The sequence below is a fragment of the Lactuca saligna genome, chromosome 7, assembly GCF_052625555.1.
Source record: "Lactuca saligna cultivar CGN05327 chromosome 7, ASM5262555v1, whole genome shotgun sequence".
Taxonomy (NCBI): domain Eukaryota; kingdom Viridiplantae; phylum Streptophyta; class Magnoliopsida; order Asterales; family Asteraceae; genus Lactuca; species Lactuca saligna.
The window spans coordinates 147,414,116-147,430,003 of record NC_136423.1 but is presented as its reverse complement, the minus strand read 5'-3'; the positions used below and the strand labels follow the sequence as shown (position 1 = coordinate 147,430,003).

The 15,888-nt window shown below is 32.1% G+C and overlaps 1 long non-coding RNA gene across 1 annotated transcript; it reads right to left on the bottom strand.

The window, feature by feature from the left end:
* Positions 1–13,998: 13,998 nt before the first annotated feature.
* LOC145006363 (uncharacterized) lies at positions 13,999–15,442 on the bottom strand. The gene is made up of 3 exons (XR_013662880.1): positions 14,921–15,442; positions 14,645–14,850; positions 13,999–14,547 (listed from the first exon to the last, which is right to left on the bottom strand). It is a non-coding gene; the product is annotated as an uncharacterized LOC145006363 (long non-coding RNA).
* Between the last annotated feature and the right edge of the window lie 446 nt (positions 15,443–15,888).

The window sequence follows — 15,888 nt, the reverse complement described above, 5'->3', positions numbered from 1 at the left end:
AGCATGACTGGACCGCCATACAAGCCTTCAGCCTATCTGGATCGCTCACAGGACCTTCAGCATGACTGGACCACTTCACCGACCCTTCGGCCTATCTGGACCATCCTCCAGGCCTTTGTCCTGATTAGACCGCGTTGCAGGGCCTACAATATATTTGGTCCGCCCTGGGTGTCTTGGCCTTCAGCACAAAATAGGATCGTCTCAACCTAGCCAACCATAACATGTCGACATACAACAACTAATAAATATATAACTAGGAATCAGATTAACAGGCAGATTTACCAATCACTACCGCATGCTAACATCCTATCTACTAGGATACAGATCTAACAGATCACTATAGCATAGCAACATCCTATCTACCAGGATACAGATCTAACAGGTCACTACAGTACATAATTGTATGATAAACTAGGATAACTATCCAAAGGGCCGGCCTTGGTGCCTTCGACCCTCAAGTATAGTGAGGAAAACTCACCTCGATCTGTTGATACTCAAATGATTGCTCGTATCGCCGAACTAGATAACCTCGTGCCAACTAATAATAAGTACAATCTTAATCGATAATTAACCTGATAACCCAAAATCCGAGACCCACTCCATAACTAACTTCCTAAATGATAAAAAACCATTTTACCCTTTACTTACTTATTCCATAACCAAAGCCCATCTCAACATGCATAGAAACCCCAAAACCCAAAATGGCAACCCAAAGCCCAAGAAAAAGCAACAAAAGCCCAGTATGGTCCAACTTCCTAATTGGGCCTAAAATTCTCAAGGGACCAATACCATGAAAGTCCTCAGCCTAACCATGGCCCAAAAACAGAACTCTAATGGCCCAACAAGGCCTAAACTCAAAAAGGCCCAATAATCATGAATTGGGTATTACGCCCTGCATACTCAAGATGTACGCCCTACGTACACAACCTCAAAGCACAGAGTACAAGTCATTTATGCACAAACTCAGCATTACGTTGAGCATATACTTACGTACGCCCAACATACTCCTCAGACGCCTTTTTCGATCCAATAAACCCTTAATTGGTTAAGACAAAGTGCTAAATTCTCATATCTGGTTTTATAAGACTACTTATCATGTAAAGTTGGCAAGTTTACGTGCTTACATGGCAAAAAGGGACTCGAAAGCTCAATAAGGACTTAAAAAGGTTCTTAATGCTTGCATGGACCAAAATACAAGCATGGACTAAAAGACACTATAGAGCTTGCATTTTTATGAACCTAGGGACTGAATGGAACTAAGATCCAACACCCATTGCTTTTGGAGTAGATCAAAAACCCATCTTTAATACAAAACTCCAAAATCTACAAAATACTCCACGAACTAGATCTAACATTTAAGATCACCAAGGTAATAATTTTTGTACCTTCAAGATGTAGATCAATATGCAACAAGCCTGGATCCAAAAGCCTCAATCAATCTTACACTTCTCCAAGAAGCTCCTTCTTCTATGAACACCAAAAGCATAAAATAACATCCAAAAAATCAAAAACCACTCAAATAGGAGCTAGAGTTTCATTTCTAGGGTTTAGAGGGACGAAGGCTGAACATATTAGGGTTAGGTGATGAGATAAGGAGTTTAAATAGGCTCCAAGACCATAAAATAGGGTTTGGGACTGACTAGAGTACGCCCAACGTACTTCATGTATGCCATGCGTACTCCAAAGGATAATCACGAACATTTGGCTTTGTACGCCCAACGTACTCAAGATGTACTCCCCGCATATTGACCCTCCTAGTAGTACGTCATGCGTACACTCATGTACATCCCGCGTACCTGGTGAAACCCTAATTTCACCAATCTTCTGAAGGCGATTACTTCGTCATTACAAGTTTGTTTCTAACAACCCTTATGTCCACGAAAAGGTAACAATAAGCTATACACTTCTATCAACTCATACCGACCTTAAGACCTTCTGAACAAAATCCAATTTCCATAAAATCCTGAACTGACACTTTACTGAAATACCCTTAGGCGACCAAAACACAAACCGAACACCCGGGTCACCTCAATTACATTACTCGCACCCAAATGGGTCTAGATCTAACCATTCCAAAGTCCCTAAGCCTTATGATTACCGATCTTCAGCCCACAGCCTCGAATTAGGAATCGATTAGGAACAAGGTGTTACAATCACCTGAAATGAATTTATAGGGAACGAGGGGGGCGTTGGTGAAGAAAGTCGATGATCGATGGTCAATCACTTAAGCCATAGAATTACATCGCACTCTCACGATGATGGTCTGATGGTGTCAGGAATTGAGCAGAATGCCTAACCTTTTTAGAGAAATCCTTTTTATGATTTCCAAATCGACGACGATGATGCTGATGACGATTGTTTATTGTTTGTCGATACGTTTTGTGGGTGGTTGCTAATAATGTTTTGAATAGGGAAAAACGAGATCAATTTAATCGGTATGTGTGTGTGCACACCATTGATAAAAATATGGTGTTTGTTACCTTATTTTTAGGGTATGTATTAATTGAATTATTATTTTTACCATAATTAGATATACTAATATTACCATTATACCATTTTATAATTTACTAATAATTTTATTTTTGCTTAATTCGGATTGGTTCTTACATAGATACAATATTTGTTGAAAATATATGAAAGTAACTCTCTCTCTCTCTTTATATATATATATATATATATATATATATATATATATGTGGGAAAAGTGAATGTACTCTTAAGGGTATATAAGCTTAGGTACCCAAACTCATAATAATACGTCGTTTTGTTTGATATATTCATTATAATATTGTTAAACTACAATCTTTAACTTGATTTATATTCAACATCTTTAAATTTTCACTATTATCTTCCTCTTACATGTCATCTTTTTGTCGAAAACTTACTAGGTTATATATATTATAGTTGAAAATGACAATTATGTAAGATGAAAATAAATATGAAATTTATAAAAATCTTTGAAGTAATTCAAGTTAGAAGTTGAATTATAAGAACATTGGACAATTACAATGTCTATATATGATAGGAAACGATGTACTATGATGAGTTTGGGTACTTAAGCTTATATACCCTTAATGGTATATTCACTTTTCCCTATATATATATATATATATATATATATATATATATATATATATATATATATATATATATATATATATATATATATATATATGGGTAAAGTGAATATACCTAACAACCTTATATAAGCTTAGATACCTAACCACATCATACTACGTAATTTTGTATCATATTTGCATTGTAATCACACAATGTTCTTAAAATTCAACCTCATAACTTGATTGTTTCCAAAATCTTTGGACTTTCACCATTATCTTCATTCAAATGACGTTTTTCTATCGGAGACCCCCTTGTGGGCTTCATGTACTACCGTTACAAATCAAATGGTGTAGGAGGAATATAATGGTGAATGTCTGAAAATCTTAAAAGTAAATCAAGTTAAAGGTTGAAGTTTAAGAACTTTAGACGATTGCAATGGAAATATAATGCAAAACAATATAGTATAATGTGGTTAGGTACCTAAGCTTATATAAGGTTGTTAGGTATATTCACTTTTCCCTATATATATATATATATATATATATATATATATATATATATATATATATATATATATATATATATATATATATATATATATATATATATATATATATATATATATATATATATGGTTAGGTTATAATGTGGATCGTATATATTGTGTGGATGTAGGGATAAATATGAATCAATAATTTAAGCAATATTTAAGGAAGTCGTTTGCATTTTAAATTAAAATAATAAAAAGAAAAATACAATTCTATATAAACAAATATGGTTAGTAACCGTAGGAATGTAAAATACTATTCTAATTAAATGCTTTCTAAAAACAAAAAGGAAACTACAATCTTAATTAGTTGTACATGAGTAAAAGCGCATATTTCATTTATATTTCATTCATATCCATACAAGGAACGTGGCTTATTCTTGGCAAAACAATAAGATTTCCCCTAATTATCGCATACGACCAAGTCTATCGGAATTTTAAAATGCTTCTGATCTTCAACAATCAAAGATAATACAACAAGCACAAGAAGACTTTAATGAAAGGTAATGTATGAAGAACATAGTATTCTTAAAACAATAGAATAAGGGCATTCAAGTTCATCCGATGTTCACATTTTTTATTATTCTTAAAGAATATAGTTAATGTGAAACGTGGATTTCGAATTCTGTAAGAATTGAGTTTCTGTTGGAAGGAAAATCTTAAAGAATGTTGATTCATGCTGGTATATTCTGAAAGAATGGAATTTTAATTAATTCTTGATATCGAGGTTTTATTTGTATGGATTTGTGCTTTTTTATTGAGTGAGTGAATGAATAGCAGTTTCCTTTTTTAAAGAACCACGTTTATAGGATATATATATATATATATATATATATATATATATATATATATATATATATATATATATATATATATATATATATATATATATATATATATATATATATATATATCCTAATTCTAATAAATAAGTAGAACTCTGCCACGTGTCAATCTATAAGACCTCCAAAATAGAGTTTTTCCGCTCATTTTATTCATCTATATTTACGTAAATGCCATACAATCTAAAATCAATAATTCCGGAAAAATCTGCAAACAAATATGTTAATCAATCTTTAGATTCGAAAAACACGCATTAATTTTGAAAGTTTGTTTATTTTGATTGCAAATTAAATCCCTAAAAATCTACAATATTTATCTTTTTCAAACGTAATCTTCTTAATTCTTATTCTTATTTATTCAAACGTAAATAACATTCATACGGTTATTTTCTTTTTACCATTCTGCTCCAGACGAATTCTGCTCCATAGTAATATTTGCAAACGTATTCTTCTTCATTCTTCTTGATTCTGCAACGCTTCAAAAATTATAATATCAGGTTAGTGTATTAAAATATCAGTATTACTAATATTTCTAACCTCTTAATTGCTGTTAATTTAAAAGGTTCCTAATTTTCGCCCCAATTCCAAAATCAAATAACAGATCCTTCGTGTGATTCATTTAATAACCAAGGCTTCTTTTACTTCAAAATGACCATATTGCCCCTAACTTGATAAGTATTTCATATATCGCAATTAACAATTAAGACAAATCAATCAATCAATCAATTTGTATAATAAAAATGCGAAATTCTTAGCTTTCTTCCCCAATTCGCATTCTACTGTAAAATTCATATTCTTCATTCAACAGACGAAAGTTTTACACCCTCAATAGTTGATAAGTCAACCGCAACAAGTCCTTGCAAAATATCAGGTGATTTGAAGCGCAACCTCCAAGAAATTTATGATGTTGATTCTGGATATGATTTAAGTTCAACTAAGGCTAAAAGAAAGTCAACCGCAGAGGAAACTCCACTCTTGATTCCAAAAATTGAAAAGTGAGTGTCTATCGGTTATAAGACACATTTAATATATTTTGATCATTTGTTTTGGTTATAAAGATATTTTAATTGCTTGGTATGATTTTTATTTTGGGGTGTTTAGGATGTCAAATATTATTGGTTTTGAATATTTTTGGATACTTTTATTGTTTTAAATTGGACAAGTTAGTTGATTTTGGTTATAACTCAAATAAAATATATTGCCCCTAACTTGATAAGTATTTCATATATCGCAATTAACAATTAAGACAAATCAATCAATCAATCAATTTGTATAATAAAAATGCGAAATTCTTAGCTTTCTTCCCCAATTCGCATTCTACTGTAAAATTCACATTCTTCATTCACCCTCTTTCTTCGCATGTTCCAGTAAATTTTTTTTTAGTTCATTTGCATTTGAGTTGTTTGTCTCACCAAATGCGAAATTAATATTAACCATAATCACCTTCGCATCTTTAACCCCAATCCATACAACCTCATATGCGAAACCCAATTTTGATTTGTATTACCAAATGCGAACATTTTTGCTTTTACACGTGAACTGCATTTGACTCCAATATTGAACAAATCACATTTCACAGTCCTTCTTGACTTCGCATTTTTCTTCACGAATCGTCCCTCAATCAATAACCCAATTAACCCAATTGCTAATAGAAAATCAAAACTTATCTGTTTTCATATGCGAACCCAACTGATTGGCTTTTCAAAATCAAATTCGCAACTCCAATTCGTTCGATTATTCGCCCCAATTCCAAAATCAAATAACAGATCCTTCGTATGATTCATTTAATAACCAAGGCTTCTTTTACTTCAAAATGACCATATTGCCCCTAACTTGATAAGTATTTCATATATCGCAATTAACAATTAAGACAAATCAATCAATCAATCAATTTGTATAAGAAAAATGCGAAATTCTTAGCTTTCTTCCCCAATTCGCATTCTACTGTAAAATTCACATTCTTCATTCACCCTCTTTCTTCGCATGTTCCAGTCATTTTTTTTTAGTTCATTCGCATTTGAGTTGTTTGTCTCACCAAATACGAAATGAATATTAACCATAATCACCTTTGTATCTTTAACCCCAATCCATACAACCTCATATGCGAAACCCAATTTTGATTTGTATTACCAAATACGAACATTTTTGCTTTTACACGTGAACTGCATTTGACTCCAATATTGAACAAATCACATTTTACAGTCCTTCTAGACTTCGCATTTTTCTTCACGAATCGTCCCTCAACCAATAACCCAATTAACCCAATTGCTAATCGAAAATCAAAACTTATCTGTTTTCATATGCGAACCCAACTGATTGGCTTTTCAAAATCAAATTCGCAACTCCAAATGGTTCGATTATTCGCCCTAATTCCAAAATCAAATAACAGATCCTTTGTATGATTCATTTAATAACCAAGGCTTCTTTTACTTCAAAATGACCATATTGCCCCTAACTTGATAAGTATTTCATATATCACAATTAACAATTAAGACAAATCAATCAATCAATCAATTTGTATAAGAAAAATGCGAAATTCTTAGCTTTCTTCCCCAATTCACATTCTACTGTAAAATTCACATTCTTCATTCACCCTCTTTCTTCGCATGTTCCAGTCATTTTTTTTTTAGTTCATTCGCATTTGAGTTGTTTCTCTCACCAAATACGAAATGAATATTAACCATAATCACCTTCGTATCTTTAACCCCAATCCATACAACCTCATATGCGAAACCCAATTTTGATTTGTATTACCAAATGCGAACATTTTTGCTTTTACACGTGAACTGCATTTGACTCCAATATTGAACAAATCACATTTCACAGTCCTTGACTTCTCATTTTTCTTCACGAATCGTCCCTCAATCAATAAACCAATTAACCCAATTGCTAATCCAAAATCAAAACTTATCTGTTTTATATGCGAACCCAACTGATTGGCTTTTCAAAATCAAATTCGCAACTCCAAATGGTTCGATTATTCGCCCCAATTCCAAAATCAAATAACAGATCCTTCGTATGATTCATTTAATAACCAAGGCTTCTTTTACTTCAAAATGACCATATTGCCCCTAACTTGATAAGTATTTCATATATCGCAATTAACAATTAAGACAAATCAATCAATCAATCAATTTGTATAAGAAAAATGCGAAATTCTTAGCTTTCTTCCCCAATTCGCATTCTACTGTAAAATTCACATTCTTCATTCACCCTCTTTCTTCGCATGTTCCAGTCATTTTTTTTTTAGTTCATTCGCATTTGAGTTGTTTGTCTCACCAAATACGAAATGAATATTAACCATAATCACCTTCGTATCTTTAACCCCAATCCATACAACCTCATATGCGAAACCCAATTTTGATTTGTATTACCAAATGCGAACATTTTTGCTTTTACACGTGAACTGCATTTGACTCCAATATTGAACAAATCACATTTCACAGTCCTTCTAGACTTCGCATTTTTATTCACGAATCGTCCCTCAACCAATAACCCAATTAACCCAATTGCTAATCGAAAATCAAAACTTATCTGTTTTCATATGCGAACCCAACTGATTGGCTTTTCAAAATCAAATTCGCAACTCCAAATGGTTCGATTATTCGCCCTAATTCCAAAATCAAATAACAGATCCTTTGTATGATTCATTTAATAACCAAGGCTTCTTTTACTTCAAAATGACCATATTGCCCCTAACTTGATAAGTATTTCATATATCGCAATTAACAATTAAGACAAATCAATCAATCAATCAATTTGTATAAGAAAAATGCGAAATTCTTAGCTTTCTTCCCCAATTCACATTCTACTGTAAAATTCACATTCTTCATTCACCCTCTTTCTTCGCATGTTCCAGTCATTTTTTTTTAGTTCATTCGCATTTGAGTTGTTTGTCTCACCAAATACGAAATGAATATTAACCATAATCACCTTCGTATCTTTAACCCCAATCCATACAACCTCATATGCGAAACCCAATTTTGATTTGTATTACCAAATGCGAACATTTTTGCTTTTACACGTGAACTGCATTTGACTCCAATATTGAACAAATCACATTTCACAGTCCTTCTTGACTTCGCATTTTTCTTCACGAATCGTCCCTCAATCAATAACCCAATTAACCCAATTGCTAATCGAAAATCAAAACTTATCTGTTTTCATATGCGAACCCAACTGATTGGCTTTTCAAAATCAAATTCGCAACTCCAATTCGTTCGATTATTCGCCCCAATTCCAAAATCAAATAACAGATCCTTCGTATGATTCATTTAATAACCAAGGCTTCTTTTACTTTAAAATGACCATATTGCCCCTAACTTGATAAGTATTTCATATATCGCAATTAACAATTAAGACAAATCAATCAATCAATCAATTTGTATAAGAAAAATGCGAAATTCTTAGCTTTCTTCCCCAATTCGCATTCTACTGTAAAATTCACATTCTTCATTCACCCTCTTTCTTCGCATGTTCCAGTCATTTTTTTTTTAGTTCATTCGCATTTGAGTTGTTTGTCTCACCAAATACGAAATGAATATTAACCATAATCACCTTCGTATCTTTAACCCCAATCCATACAACCTCATATGCGAAACCCAATTTTGATTTGTATTACCAAATGCGAACATTTTTGCTTTTACACGTGAACTGCATTTGACTCCAATATTGAACAAATCACATTTTACAGTCCTTCTAGACTTCGCATTTTTCTTCACGAATCGTCCCTCAACCAATAACCCAATTAACCCAATTGCTAATCGAAAATCAAAACTTATCTGTTTTCATATGCGAACCCAACTGATTGGCTTTTCAAAATCAAATTCGCAACTCCAAATGGTTCGATTATTCGCCCTAATTCCAAAATCAAATAACAGATCCTTTGTATGATTCATTTAATAACCAAGGCTTCTTTTACTTCAAAATGACCATATTGCCCCTAACTTGATAAGTATTTCATATATTGCAATTAACAATTAAGACAAATCAATCAATCAATCAATTTGTATAAGAAAAATGCGAAATTCTTAGCTTTCTTCCCCAATTCACATTCTACTGTAAAATTCACATTCTTCATTCACCCTCTTTCTTCGCATGTTCCAGTCATTTTTTTTAGTTCATTCGCATTTGAGTTGTTTGTCTCACCAAATACGAAATGAATATTAACCATAATCACCTTCGTATCTTTAACCCCAATCCATACAACCTCATATGCGAAACCCAATTTTGATTTGTATTACCAAATGCGAACATTTTTGCTTTTACACGTGAACTGCATTTGACTCCAATATTGAACAAATCACATTTCACAGTCCTTCTAGACTTCGCATTTTTCTTCACGAATCGTCCCTCAACCAATAACCCAATTAACCCAATTGCTAATCGAAAATCAAAACTTATCTGTTTTCATATGCGAACCCAACTGATTGGCTTTTCAAAATCAAATTCGCAACTCCAAATGGTTCGATTATTCGCCCTAATTCCAAAATCAAATAACAGATCCTTTGTATGATTCATTTAATAACCAAGGCTTCTTTTACTTCAAAATGACCATATTGCCCCTAACTTGATAAGTATTTCATATATCGCAATTAACAATTAAGACAAATCAATCAATCAATCAATTTGTATAAGAAAAATGCGAAATTCTTAGCTTTCTTCCCCAATTCACATTCTACTGTAAAATTCACATTCTTCATTCACCCTCTTTCTTCGCATGTTCCAGTCATTTTTTTTTAAGTCATTCGCATTTGAGTTGTTTGTCTCACCAAATACGAAATGAATATTAACCATAATCACCTTCGTATCTTTAACCCCAATCCATACAACCTCATATGCGAAACCCAATTTTGATTTGTATTACCAAATGCGAACATTTTTGCTTTTACACGTGAACTGCATTTGACTCCAATATTGAACAAATCACATTTCACAGTCCTTGACTTCTCATTTTTCTTCACGAATCGTCCCTCAATCAATAAACCAATTAACCCAATTGCTAATCCAAAATCAAAACTTATCTGTTTTATATGCGAACCCAACTGATTGGCTTTTCAAAATCAAATTCGCAACTCCAAATGGTTCGATTATTCGCCCCAATTCCAAAATCAAATAACAGATCCTTCGTATGATTCATTTAATAACCAAGGCTTCTTTTACTTCAAAATGACCATATTGCCCCTAACTTGATAAGTATTTCATATATCGCAATTAACAATTAAGACAAATCAATCAATCAATCAATTTGTATAAGAAAAATGCGAAATTCTTAGCTTTCTTCCCCAATTCGCATTCTACTGTAAAATTCACATTCTTCATTCACCCTCTTTCTTCGCATGTTCCAGTCATTTTTTTTAGTTCATTCGCATTTGAGTTGTTTGTCTCACCAAATACGAAATGAATATTAACCATAATCACCTTCGTATCTTTAACCCCAATCCATACAACCTCATATGCGAAACCCAATTTTGATTTGTATTACCAAATGCGAACATTTTTGCTTTTACACGTGAACTGCATTTGACTCCAATATTGAACAAATCACATTTCACAGTCCTTCTTGACTTCGCATTTTTCTTCACGAATCGTCCCTCAATCAATAAACCAATTAACCCAATTGCTAATCCAAAATCAAAACTTATCTGTTTTATATGCGAACCCAACTGATTGGCTTTTCAAAATCAAATTCGCAACTCCAAATCGTTCGATTATTCGCCCCAATTCCAAAATCAAATAACAGATCCTTCGTATGATTCATTTAATAACCAAGGCTTCTTTTACTTCAAAATGACGATATTGCCCCTAACTTGATAAGTATTTCATATATCGCAATTAACAATTAAGACAAATCAATCAATCAATCAATTTGTATAATAAAAATGCGAAATTCTTAGCTTTCTTCCCCAATTCGCATTTTACTGTAAAATTCACATTCTTCATTCACTCTCTTTCTTCGCATGTTCCAGTTATTTTTTTTTAGTTCATTCGCATTTGAGTTGTTTGTCTCACCAAATACGAAATGAATATTAACCATAATCACCTTCGCATCTTTAACCCCAATCCATACAACCTCATATGCGAAACCCAATTTTGACTTGTATTACCAAATGCGAACATTTTTGCTTTTACACGTGAACTGCATTTGACTCCAACAATGAATATTAACTATAATCACCTTCGCATCTTTATGTTGATTATTTTAAACATGGAACATTTATGTCTATTATTTATAATAACTATTATTTTTGTCACGATAAATATGTTATTTTTAATAAATAATCAATAACCAATTGTAAACAAAATTTATATCTTTGATTCTATAAAATTAATTCATACATTTTTGTAATGGTTGCAGCATATTTACTTATCTTCTGTAAATAACCTATATTCAACCAACTATTTCCTAATATTCTATACTCCTTTTTTAGATGAAATTTGAATATTAAACTAATTTTTAGTTGTAATCTTTTAAATTCCAAAAAATCAGGAAGAAAATTATATCTAATAAAGATCCAACAACAATAAAATCATATAATCGTAATCTTTTTCCAATATTCAAGCATATAACTTTAACTCAAAACGTGAAATCCAAAATTTTGAAACACCTCATTCGTCTTCTTAATGTTCAATTGTTTCTGCGATTTTTTTTTCATTAAGCTTACATCAAACTGCTTCGTTAAAGTTGTAATCCTCATTCCAGTTCTACCTGCAAGATTTCCATATCCATATGTCAGGTTAGTATTATCAGAATTATTGATATAATATTTTATATAATTACCAATAAAAAAAATTATTTAAATATTCAATATTACAATTTATAAGTTACCAGAATTATTGATATAATATTTTATTAAATAATTAATTTTTAAATTCAATTCAAAAACAGCACCCGTGGGTTCCACGGGTTTTAACCTAGTATATATATATATATATATATATATATATATATATATATATATATATATATATATATATATATATATATATATATATATATATATATATTAAATAAATGAATCTTAGGACTAGTAAATTTGGAAGTTTTTTGTCAACTTTGTTCTTCATTCTTTAGCAATTTTGGCACTTTTGATCATTGCAATTAATATTTTAACACTTTTTAGGAACCTTTTAATATTTAAAGTTTGGCTACAAAACTTTAAAGGTTTGACAACTTTGATCCCTATTCTAAACAGTTGTTAATTCCTACCCCTTTAATTCTTTAGCCATTTTGACACTTCTTGTCCTTGCAATCAAAACTTTTATATTTTTTTATAAAAACATGAAGAAAAAAAAAAACAGTCTGGGGCAACGCCCGGGCTTTTCATTCTTTCACTTTCTACGTCTATCATATTTATCGATTCGGAAACAACATTGAAAGCTTCTGGCCCCGCGTAGCCGGGGTAACCTTTCTAGCTTTAATTATGAAGATGAAGATGAATGTTGATTATTTCTAGTGCTTGGTCGATGAAGATAGATTAGGTGTGAATTAAAAATGGTTTTCTATTTAAAGGTTATTAATTAATTTAACAATTTACCATAAATGAAAAAAAGAATTACTAATATACTCTTATCAATGTTTTTGAATTGCTTGGTGTAGAATGATCCCTACATCCACACAATAAATGTGAATCCATATTTGAACCTATCTTTATCTCTTTCTCTCTCTCTCTCTCTCTATATATATATATATATATATATATATATATATATATATATATATATATATATATATATATATATATATATATATATATATATATATAGACTAGCCATTTACCTGCGTCAAGCGACGGGTGTGAATAGTTTTTTCAAAAATTAGTTTCTAGAGACGATTAATTTTTTTTTTCTGCAAATAGTTTATTACATCTAAACAATTATCAATAAAAGTCATGATGGCATAAACGAAATCAATAAGATTGTACATTATTAATCATGCAACACTTCTTTATACATTACATTTGATGTATAAACTTCATTGCTGTTGAATTATTCGTTATTGTTCACTAATACTTTTTGTATTAGCACGTAGTATTAAGTAAACTAACAATTATAAATGAATTTAAAAAAATACCAATTTTTCAGATTTTGAAAAATGTTCACTTGCTTCCGAATGCCTCATTCTAGATTTGATTATCAAATTTCGAAGTTCTTTTTTGTTTTTTTATTTCAAAGAAATATCTATATTTATTTCTGAAATATCTATTTCGGAGTGTTTAATGATACTATTTTTCCATCAAATGTCTAATGTTGGCTAAAGCTCATTTCGTAAATTAGATTCTATTTGTCGGGCATTAGATAGTTTTTCATTGAACAGATAATTCTCTTTCGACGAATAGTTTTGTTTCAATAACATGTTACATTACAAAAGACGTAGTGTATTACTCAGTAGTTTTTTAAGGGTATAGGGTTTCATGTTTCGCATTTATGGTTTTGTGCTTAGGACTTATAGTTTGAAATATAAACGTTTAGTAAACATGAGTTGTATCCAATCCAACATAAATTCAGCTTTGTAATGAAATAAATATCAAATTTAATATGAGTGTGATAGTGCTTGTGTACTCCATGATGTGACGATTTATGTGTGAGGGGGTACATATAGTAGCACCCTTAACCAAAAGCAAAAATAGTACATAGATGGAGATGTCTCCATTCATACATTGGTTAAGGTTGATTAGAAACATTTTGAAGTTTCATGAAAAATAAAAGTATTAGGATCTTGTAATAAAAGCTTTTAACTCTAAACTTCTCCTCGTTTGTGCCCGATGCTAACTTCCAACTTGGAATTTGATATGTAATTGGAAGAATGAATGATTAATGGATCAATGAAGTTAGAATTATTATTCTTAAAAATAAGTGATACCCCCCTGGGCTCGATATACGATCGATGATGATAAGATTACCGGACGATTTATGATTCCTAGGATTTCAGTATTTAGCTTCCAAACTAACCTACAGTCTCCTTCTCCGGCCTCTATAATTCCATCATGAGTTTGATACGGTCCGGCCACCATTGCATTTCGACGCCTCGATGTCTAAAACGCTTCAACGTCAAGGCCACCAAACGCCAAGCTCCCTTTAATATTGGGATAATAAAAGCTAAATGAAAAGAATACAAGAATAAAATGTAAATTTCAACATATGAGTGTAGCCAAGAGTGCCATCTTTGTACCTAAAAACAGTAAAAAAAATGTACCTCCGCCTTTTAGTCTGGTACCTTGGCCCCCCAACCTCCATCCATCGGTGCTTTGACCTTTGATTTTGACTTACCCACTCAGCAGCCTATGCTGAACGCAACCTCTTCGGTGACTCCGACGCTCGGGCTTGACGTCGATTCCCAAGCACAATAACCCCTAATGTTGAACAATGTTGGGTCTAATTAAGCAAGTACCAACGTCTAATCTGAAATCCGATGGTAACATTAAAACTCAACCATCAACTTGGAAATCAAAAAGCAAACGACAAATCTTACCTCAGTCATTGGCTTGTCTCTTCGGCGATTCAACTATCCTACAAATTGGCACGTCGGTAACCCAAAATACAAATCAGTTATCACGACCCTTGCTCCTGGAAATCGGTTTTCCCCAGCAACTAGATCTTGGAGATTTGACACATCTGCCTCGACCTATGCATCCGTCTGCGGTGATTCCTTCAACAGTTCAAACTCCGGCCTCGCCACTTCGGACCTTCGGTCTCGGTACTTCTTCTCTCCGGCTTCGCCGCTTCAAACCTTCGTCCTCTGTACTTCTGATCTCCGGCCTCGGTACTTCTGCCCTCACACCTCGGCACTTCGGCCTTCTGACGATATTAGTTGTTCGACCTACGACCCTGGCATGTGACCCGCTGTGCTTCCTCATAAAATAAAATAAAAAACAAATAGCGTTTTGGGAGTGTTTAAACGTACACTTCAAAGTTAGGCCGACCTAAATTTAAAATCCAAATAGCTTTTCTTTCTTCCCTCGATAGACTACAAAGTAATGCATTTATGTTCCTAATTTAAAATTTAAAAAAAAAAAACATATATATAGTTGGGCAGATGGCATACCCCAAACTTCCGTTATCAGTCAACATTACACATCGTGACATATTGACCGATGTTTAATTCAAAACATTTATATTTAACTAGATTGCAATAACCACAAAATGTGTGTCGATACAAGAATTGGTTGCTTTATTCCTTCGGCAAAAGGCATACAAGAAGTCAACATTATTAACAAGGGCTTTTGACATAAAAGTCCTTAAGTTTGTCAGATTTTGTTGGTTTTGTTCCAAAATGATGATTTTTTTTTCATTATTTGTTAATGTCCAAAATTTGCAAATTTTTTCACTTTTATCCTTTTTACAAATCTTTTATGTTTTTACCCTAAGTATGTTTTTCAAATTTGCCAAAAAGCCCTTAAGTATACAAATCTTTTCTGTTTTTACCCTAAGTATGTTTTT